The sequence below is a fragment of the Neopelma chrysocephalum genome, unplaced genomic scaffold (assembly GCF_003984885.1).
Source record: "Neopelma chrysocephalum unplaced genomic scaffold, ASM398488v2 Primary Assembly neopelma1_23, whole genome shotgun sequence".
Lineage (NCBI taxonomy): Eukaryota > Metazoa > Chordata > Aves > Passeriformes > Pipridae > Neopelma > Neopelma chrysocephalum.
In genome coordinates, this window is record NW_020897691.1 from 7,777,551 (window position 1) to 7,786,380 (window position 8,830).

The following is an 8,830-nucleotide window of genomic DNA, read 5'->3' on the forward strand; positions in this document are numbered from 1 at the left end:
CTGACAAAACTCTGACACAAAAAGGAACTGAACAAGATGTAGAAGCAGGATCAGGTGAACCAACAGAAATACAGAGATACTGTGTGTGTAGGGGTTAGAAAAGCCAAAGACCATCTGGAGTTGAATCTGGTGAGGTGTGTGAAACAATATACGACAGGCTTCTGTAGATACATCGGCTGCAAAAGGAAAAGGCTGACACTATCATAAGGCCAATCTTGACTGACTTCAAACTTTTCTGGTTGCTGGGGGAAGTTTCTAAGGATGAGAGAAAGCATATGTCATTTGAAGAAGGGCAAGAACCCAGAAACTAATAGATGGTTAACCTTACCTCAGTCCCTGAGAAGGTGAAACGAATATTCCTGGAAGTCATTTTCAAGTATTAAGCACAAGAAGGTGACTAGGAAAGGTTACCATGGATTTTTAAGAAGGAAACCATGTTTGACCAATCTAATAGCATTCTATGATGAGATGATTAGCTTGGTGGATGAGGTGACTGGCTTGGTAGATGATGTAAAAGTGGTAAAAGGTGTTTGTCTTGACCTCAGTAAGGCTTTCAACACTGACTGCTGTAAAATTCTCATAGAAAAACTGATGAAATATGGACTAGTTAAATGGACAGTGAGGTGGATTGAAAACTGGCTGAATTGTTGGGCTCAGTAGGCTGTGGTCAGTGACATGAAGTACTACTGGAAGCTAGTCATGGTGTAAATACAGAGAGTGATGCTGGGACCACTGGGCCTGTTCAGCCTGGAGAAGAAAAGGCTTAGTGAGGATCCTATCAATGTGTATAGATACCTGATGGGAAGGAGTAAAGAAGGAGCCAGACTTCTCAGTGGTGTCCAGTGATGGCACAAGAGGCGGTGGACACAACCTGACATAGGAAATTCCATTTAAACATAAGAAAGAACTTTTTGTGGTTAGTGTAGTCAAACCCTGTGACAGGCTGCCCAGAGAGGTTGTGAAGTCTCCGTTCTTGACTACAATAAAAATGTGACTGGATACAATCCTGGCAACCTGCTCTATCTGTCCCTGATTTTAATAGGGTGTTGGATTAGACAGTTTCCATGAGTCTCTTCCCACTGTCAGCTATTCTATGTTATTCTGTGAAATGGATCTCTAGGGTTCATTCACACAAGTCATTGCAAAGTGTCAAGTGAAATCTTTTTACTCAGCAACCACCTCTGTATTTTTTACAGCTCGTTGTGTCCTACTCTGAATTTATTTATCTTGGTATCACATCTTCCCTGTGCTAAATGTGAATGTCCACAGAGCTTTAACCACCCACAAAGCCTTCACTCCAATAAGTCACTAATCCTTCATGGACTTAAAGGGAAGAGATTTCTCTGGATTTTTTAGGGCAAAATCCAAAGAGCTTGTACTGCTGACCTACTTCAGTTTTGCTCTTGTAATTTTTCGATTTGCAAAAATCCCAACCCAATTTATGCAAACATTTTAATTGATTTGAATTGTGTTCTTTACGTCAGTATATGTTTCTATTGCCCCAAGAGACTCCCCGATGAGTGTGCTGCTGCTGGTGTTCTTTGTCTCCTCTGATGTTTTGACATGACTTTGGAAGGTTAGCAAAGAAACACAGGATCCTCTATCTTTAATGTAGTATTTCCTATACTCAGCTGAACAAATTGATATAGTGGAATAAATGACCCAGTTAGTACCAGTGATGAGGTCAATGGTTCAGCTGCACCGTACTGTGACAGACAAGCTGAAGAACTGATGAAGGCTGACGTTAAAAATCCTGGCTTGGAGGCAATACATCTGGCATTCCTGAGAGGTTTGAAGTTAAGGAGGACACAGACATCTAGATACAGCAGCTTCTTAGTGGGAGCCTTGCTGTGATAAAGGAGGGTAAATGCCATAGGTCTGCAGCTGTGAGCTTCTGCATAAGCAAGCTGAGACCCGCCTTGTCCTCACACATCCCTCCTGGGTCCAGGAAACTTAATAGATTCTTTGTGACACTCCCCTCATTCTCTGCTTAGTATGTGATCTTAAAGACAGTAATTGTGAACAGGACAGCCAGATTCTGTCATGTGCAGTTAGCAAGTTGATGGTCATCAGGAGGTGTTGTACACCAGATGGACGGAAGTTGGGTTTTGCCTTTTTATGTTCTCAGAAACACTCAATGAGTTATATAATGATCTGAGAGACCTCAAAGGCAGTTTCAGCTTGGCCATGAATTGTTCAAGTCAGGCTGGTGTCAAAGCTCCATGAAAAATTTGGAGTGAACCTGAATGCCATGAAAATCACACACACTCCACACCCCCGCCTCCATTGTATACTGACATGCATTTTCCCCTCTGTGTTTCCCACTGGAGCTTATGATTTTATAAGCATTGGAATACAAGGGAGGACAGGGGAAAACCAGCTCCTGCTGTGTCACTGGCTGCTGCCCATTTCCTTCACAGCTTTCATGTGTGACATGTGCGCTGGTTCTTGTTTGGCATATGGGATACTTTCCACTCCTTGGTATTTTTTGACTCATGGGCCTAAATTTTAGAAATACCTTTGAAAGGTACTGATATGTTTTATGAAGCATATCAGTATTACACATCTAAAATGTGCCTGTGAGGGATCTTACGCTGCTTTCCTTTGACAGGATGTTGAGACAGAGAATAGCCACAGACTGGTTGCAGCACAGTCAGGTGTGCTGTGGGGAGCCAAAAGCAGGACACCCCTTCAAGCATCAGAGGAAGTAGGTTGCTGAGGGGTAGCACATTGCTGCTGTAGTGAGTAATTGTGACTTTGATGGCGAAAAGCAAATAAATATCCTGAAGAATTATGCATGGTTTGCAGGAGCCATCACTTCCTCTTGAGGAAGATGCAGCCTCCAAATTCTGTTGTGACTTGTCAGGGTTAGGTAAACCACACAGGTGGGTTTGGCATTAGTTTCATTTCATTCCATTCCATTCCATTCACTCTTTCCACAATATCTCTAAGGGGTAGCACGAAGACTATGCAGCAGGAAGGCAGCTGCAGGAATAAGAGCAGTGTTCATCCCAGTGGCAGGCCGAGAGGGGAGCAGAGACAAATTGTCATGGCTGAAACAAAAGTGTGAAAAGGGCACCATGTCTCTACTGGTGCCCTCTTCTCTTGTCTGTATGGCCAGTGGCATAGCCTTTCTACTTGTCTTGACTGCTTCTTCTCTGAAAGGCCAAAAGAAAAGAGGTGCAAAAAGCAGCAGCAGCAAGATAATCTGGGAAGAGGCTACAGGTTCTACACAGCAGCTAGCGGCTACCTCAATATTTTTAGTTTTCATGTGCTTTTCAGATGTGTGTATGTCTTTGGGCTTAACTCAAACAGAAGTCTAAATTAACATTGACTAAAACACTGCTACTGATGCTGACTGAGGTACAACTGCCTCTGCCTTCTCTCTGCAGAGAGAAGAAAGGTGAGTCAGAAGTAACTGGGTGTCCTTGTGTCTCCAGGCTGCCTAGGGACACCTGAATATCAGAATATACTGCTTCAAAGGTGCAAAGGCTGTTATGTATCCCAAAGAGGTCTGGTGCTGGCAGATGATAACAAATGTGTATTTACTAGAGAAGGTAAGCACTTTGCAAATACCGGTGACCTTCACCGCACAACAGCACAGCTGGAGAAAACATAAGAACAACCTCTCTGAGGTATCCATTATTTTTTGGTGCCCAGTTCAGGACAGCCAGGATTTGGCTAGCAAAGTGTGCAGAGCTGTATCTTTTGCAACACAACCAGGCACCTACTTTCTAGCCAGGACATTGCAAGAACTTTGTAGCAACTTACCCCTTCCTAAAGGAGGTATCTAAAGTATGTTAAATGAGCCACTATGTACAAAAGCATGTTTGCCCCCTTTAACTGTAGGAGTGACTGCTCTTGGAAGAAGATCCAATGTCTGGAGTGAGGTGATGTGAAGTCCAGTTGTGAGGTCAGAGCACAACACGGTGCTTTGCAAGCCAAACTGCAGTTCTCATCCAGCTGTGCTCTCTCTGAACTCCTGTTCAGGTCTCTGTCAGGGAACAAGATGACAGTCAATGATCCCTGTGAATATTTAGATGCCAAGGCTGTCAACAGGTCAGTATGGTAGTTCAATCTTTACCTTACTAGAGGGTCCTAACTAATGTACTCATCAATTCCCACCTTCACAACACAGTACGCTGAGAATCCACAGACAAAATAAGAAATGCTCATGAATCGACTGCGGATCTAAGCCTTACATATACAAGATGGAAAAGGTGAAGTGTAACAAATGGCTTGAAGGCACTGAGTGGAGAAGTGTTCCCACAAACCGCCTAGCTGAGAGATCTGAGGCTGGCACTAGCCCCTGACAAGAGGGGGCAGCAAATGTCCCCAGAGGGGCTTGTATCTGGCTCAGCTGGTTGGGAAGAGGTCATGCACCTACCTGTGGGCTCTGGAGATGCAGCAAAAAGGGTTGGCAGGAAGGTCATGACCACCTTTTCTCATGTCTCTCTCTTATAAGAAACAGCTGAAACAGAGCTGCCTGTGCTAACTGAGGTCCCTGGGTGGGCAGAAGGGCACTTGTTGCCAGCTGGGACAGGACAAGGACATGCCTGCTGCTAGCTTACTGCAAAGGAAGTCCGGAGTGCCCTGTTTTATAGCAGCATGATGCATCTGTGCAATATTCTACCCAGAGCAGGTGCATCTACAGGTAACCTCTGTGTGCCCTCCCCCTTGCAGTCAACCTGCAAGCCCCTGAGAAGAGTGTGTGGAATTGTTTGTACCTGGTGTACATCCTGCTGAGCGGCTTTGGAGAATGTCTATCTCCAGCAAAGGCCTCGAGGGATGCACCAGGGACTTTGGCTTGCAGCAGAGAGAAGGAATGGGAAGGAGTTGCCATCTGCTAACACTCTGAAGATAAACAGACTGTTTTTCCATTACCACACTGTTTGTGTTGTGGAAGTACCAGAGGACACATTTCCAGTCTACAGCCCGGTCTGTTTATTTGCTGTGAAGGGGCTTGAAGGGGGAGCAAAGGCAGCGTGACCTGATGATCCAGGGCCTTGACTGCTGTCATTAACTTCTACCTTGTCAGGTCCCAGAAGGAGGTGCAAACCTGGGGGGGGGGCACTAAAAGGGCTCTGGAGCTGTACAGAGGAACAATTTGGCTGCTGCAGTAATTCCCTACAGATCAGATTCCTCGGTAGAGCCTTTGCTTAGCACTTAACTCACGCATGAATGCAATCACAACATTTATGGCCCATCTTGCCTTGTTGAGTGACCATTTTCTCCTAAAGCAGCTGTGGGGACCCAGGGAAAGGATGGACCAGGTAGGGCACACTCTCCATAGGTACAGATATTCACTGGTGAGAGCTGAAAGTAAAAATAAAAAGACAGAATAAAAATTATGCTCTGTAAGATAAATTCAATATTCTAGAACAAAATAGAGCTTTCCAGGCCACTTAGGAAACTTTTATTACTTTTATTTAATCTGCTGTATTAATTTGTTATTTTTGTTACATACCTCTAATGTGGGATGGGGGAAGAAAGTGTTTGCAACGCAAATAACTTTTGGGGGTGAGTAAATATATGTCACAAAGGCCCAACAGCAAGCAGTCTCTCTCAAATCATGATTGTCCCTTCTATCACAGGTACGTATAAATCAGGCAGGAGTTGTTTAGCTTTTTCTTCCTATTGAGTTTGTATCCATTAGGTGGGTGACATGGATTTGAGGAATTTAAAGGACATCTGAAAATCAAAATGCGCAGAAAAAAATTCTATTTAATTCCCAGTGCAGAAAATCAAATGTCAAAGTATGCATTAATATCAATTTCCAGTGGTTAAATCACTAAAGGTTTGAGTAAATTAGCTTTAGATTGTTTTGCTTTCTAAATGAGGCCTTATTTTGACTTCGTACAACTTCTTGGTCTTCCACGGAACCTGACCCTGGGCTAGAAGGAGGGACAGCTTCTAAAAACACTCTTTGTGGTGCTTCCTTCTAGTTTGAAGCAAATCGTTCTCTCCACATCCTCAGGCAGTTGTTAGCACTGTAAAGGGGAGGAAGGACTACAGTATAAAAGGATTGCAAGATGAAGTTTGGGAAGATGCACATAGTCAGGGAGCAGAAAAAGAAAGTAAACCTTCTGGTTGGTGACAGCCATTTGAACTGTTTCTGTCAATAGCCAGTAAGTTTTTCTGTTTTAATTTCCTTCCTCTCCTGAAAATCTAAAAAATCTAAAAAACCCTGAAAGCTGAAGTCTGGAAAAGGAAAATCTCACTGTTTTTTTTACCAAAAGGGTCTCCACTGACACAACACTCAAGTGCAGCTAGAGGTACAAAGGAAGCTGTGTTATGTCTGGCCCCAGAAGGTGGTTTCATGGGACTTTCAATGATCAGCTGATGTCACAACTACTCTGCTTGGGAGTCACCAAACCCTGGCCACTCACTTTGAATGGTGGTTGCATCTCACATATGACTGAGACCACAGGAAGGGGAACAGCTACTCTCTTTGCACCATTTGCTCTCTGTGAACACTGAAGTGTCTTCACAGAAGATTTTTATCAGGGGAGCAGACGGAAGTAGGTTGGTCCAAGGTGATCTTTCAGAAAAGGGAAATCTCTGTTCCCTCCTGAACGCCCACCCCTGGCTGGTTCAGTGCTGGTCAGCAGACTTGGGATAAACCAGCCGCAGGGGAGCCATCTCTTCCTCTTCACAATACCAGAGGAAGAGTACAGCTCTCCTTAGGGCTGCCAGCATATGCTGAGGAGGTGTGAGTTCACTGACTCTTACCTTGCCTGCAATATAAAGGTGCGGCAGCAATGCAGGAGGAGAGCCCTGATCCAGCAGGGTGTGAGATAGTTATTTTACATGGCAGAGTGCAATACCACATAGAATGACCCTCTTGGGTTGCAACAGCAGGATGGACTGGGTTGTTGCGCTCCTGGCTAAGCATCCCTACCTCTCACCCACATGGCTTTCTTGCTTTTGGTTCTGGAGCAAACTCACTCAGAACTGGCTCAGGAATCATGACACTCAATTTCGTGATCAAGAAGTACTAGCTTTCCATTCAGCTATCTGTAAAAATGTATGTATTTCTAATGGACCTAATGAAACCTCACACTTGGTTTTGTCTGTGTCAGAATTCTGCTTTTGATTGGTAATTGTTGGATCTCTGTCACATGATTATTAATAAAAAGCTGGATTTATTTACTTGGCAGGCTAAGCCAGTCTTATTAAAACAAGGCTTGGATGTAAACAATCATTATAGTCCATCTAAATACCCATTTATCATTAAAAACATATTCATTTTAGATTAATGCTTGTGTGGGACCCAACTATGCAACTTCTTAGTCATACAGATAAATGAACTCGTACATGTAGTCTCAATTAATTCCGTGAGTCTACTCCTATGAGTAAGGATTGCTCAAATGAGTAAGAGCAGAGGGATCTGGCCCTCAGGGAAACATATTTATGACTTTGTTGTTAATTCTCATGACTTATGTTTTCAATAAGCAAATGGTATTAATTCAGCTCACAATAGCTTCTTAATTAATCTCCATACATCAGAGGCATATTCAGGAATCTTAATTTAAAGCATTGCTATCTAAGCATGTCATCATCCATCCCATTCCTCAGGGTAACAATTGACTCTGTACACATGGCAAATGCTAATAGTGGGTTGACACAGTTCAAAGAGCTTCACATTATGAGTGGGAAACACTTGGGGATGGTCTGCATGGACATACTGCATCAAACTGATTATTTTTCTTAAAAATGTTCTGTGTCCACACAGAACACTTACTAAAATAAGTGATTTGGCGTTACAAATTGCAATAAATAATTCTTCCTGTGGCAGGAATATCTCCAGTTTTAGAGAGTTTGTCCGGTCCAAATCTCTAGCTACCTAAATCTGTCAGAATTTGGGTAATCCCTTTTCTGTTGGTCTGCCTCCCTCCCTCTCAGTGCCCAGAGTCTCTTGGCTTCATCTGTCTTTGCTATATGCCATCCCACCCTTTAGATGCAGGGTGGGTGTCCTCAGGGTACCCTCAGATCTCAATCCCCCCCGGATTGTCTCTACTTGATTGAAACCCAAAACCGCATACAGGCCAGAGGGTTCATCCAGGGAAGATTTATGAGAGCAACAAAAACTGTGTGGTCCATACAGGTACCCCAAAAGTATCAATCAATCTCTTCCTCCAAAAACTGGCAATAAGAAATTGGCTAAATAATCTAAGGAAAAATAGTTGCAGTTTAGTAATCACAAAGGCAAGTAATTGTTATTTGAAAGGAATTATCTGCACAAATAGAAGCTGAGACAAAAACATCCCTACAGCAAAAGACAGCACACAATCCTAACTGATATAGAGTTAAGTCTTGTAGGACCCAACCTCCAGAAAGACATCAACTCTCTAAAAACCTTCCACAAAAACCCAAGGAGAATCTTGGATAAAAATTTAATCTATCAGAAAAGATCAGTCAAAATGAGGAGACTCAGAAGCAGTTGAGAAGACACAATTACACAGAAGTCTGCCACAGAGGATATACTTTGTGTTTTACAGTGCAAAGGATAAAAAATAATGAGGGTACATTACAGAATAGAGATTAGTATTCAAAATTAGGAAAAAATTTCAAACCGTACAGACAGTCACCACAAGCTATTGCAAAGACAGAGAAATATATCTATTTGAAATTATTGATTTATGACACTCAGAGTGGTTACTTATATTTATATATATGCAAGCCACACACAATGCAATTTAGTATCCATGATTTTAGGAGAAAAGAGACAGGTTTTTTTTTCACACAGGAAGATGAACTGAAAGGACTTTCTAGTATAATTCTCTATGTATAATGGGGCCAATTCCAACAAACAAAATTGGTACCAAGG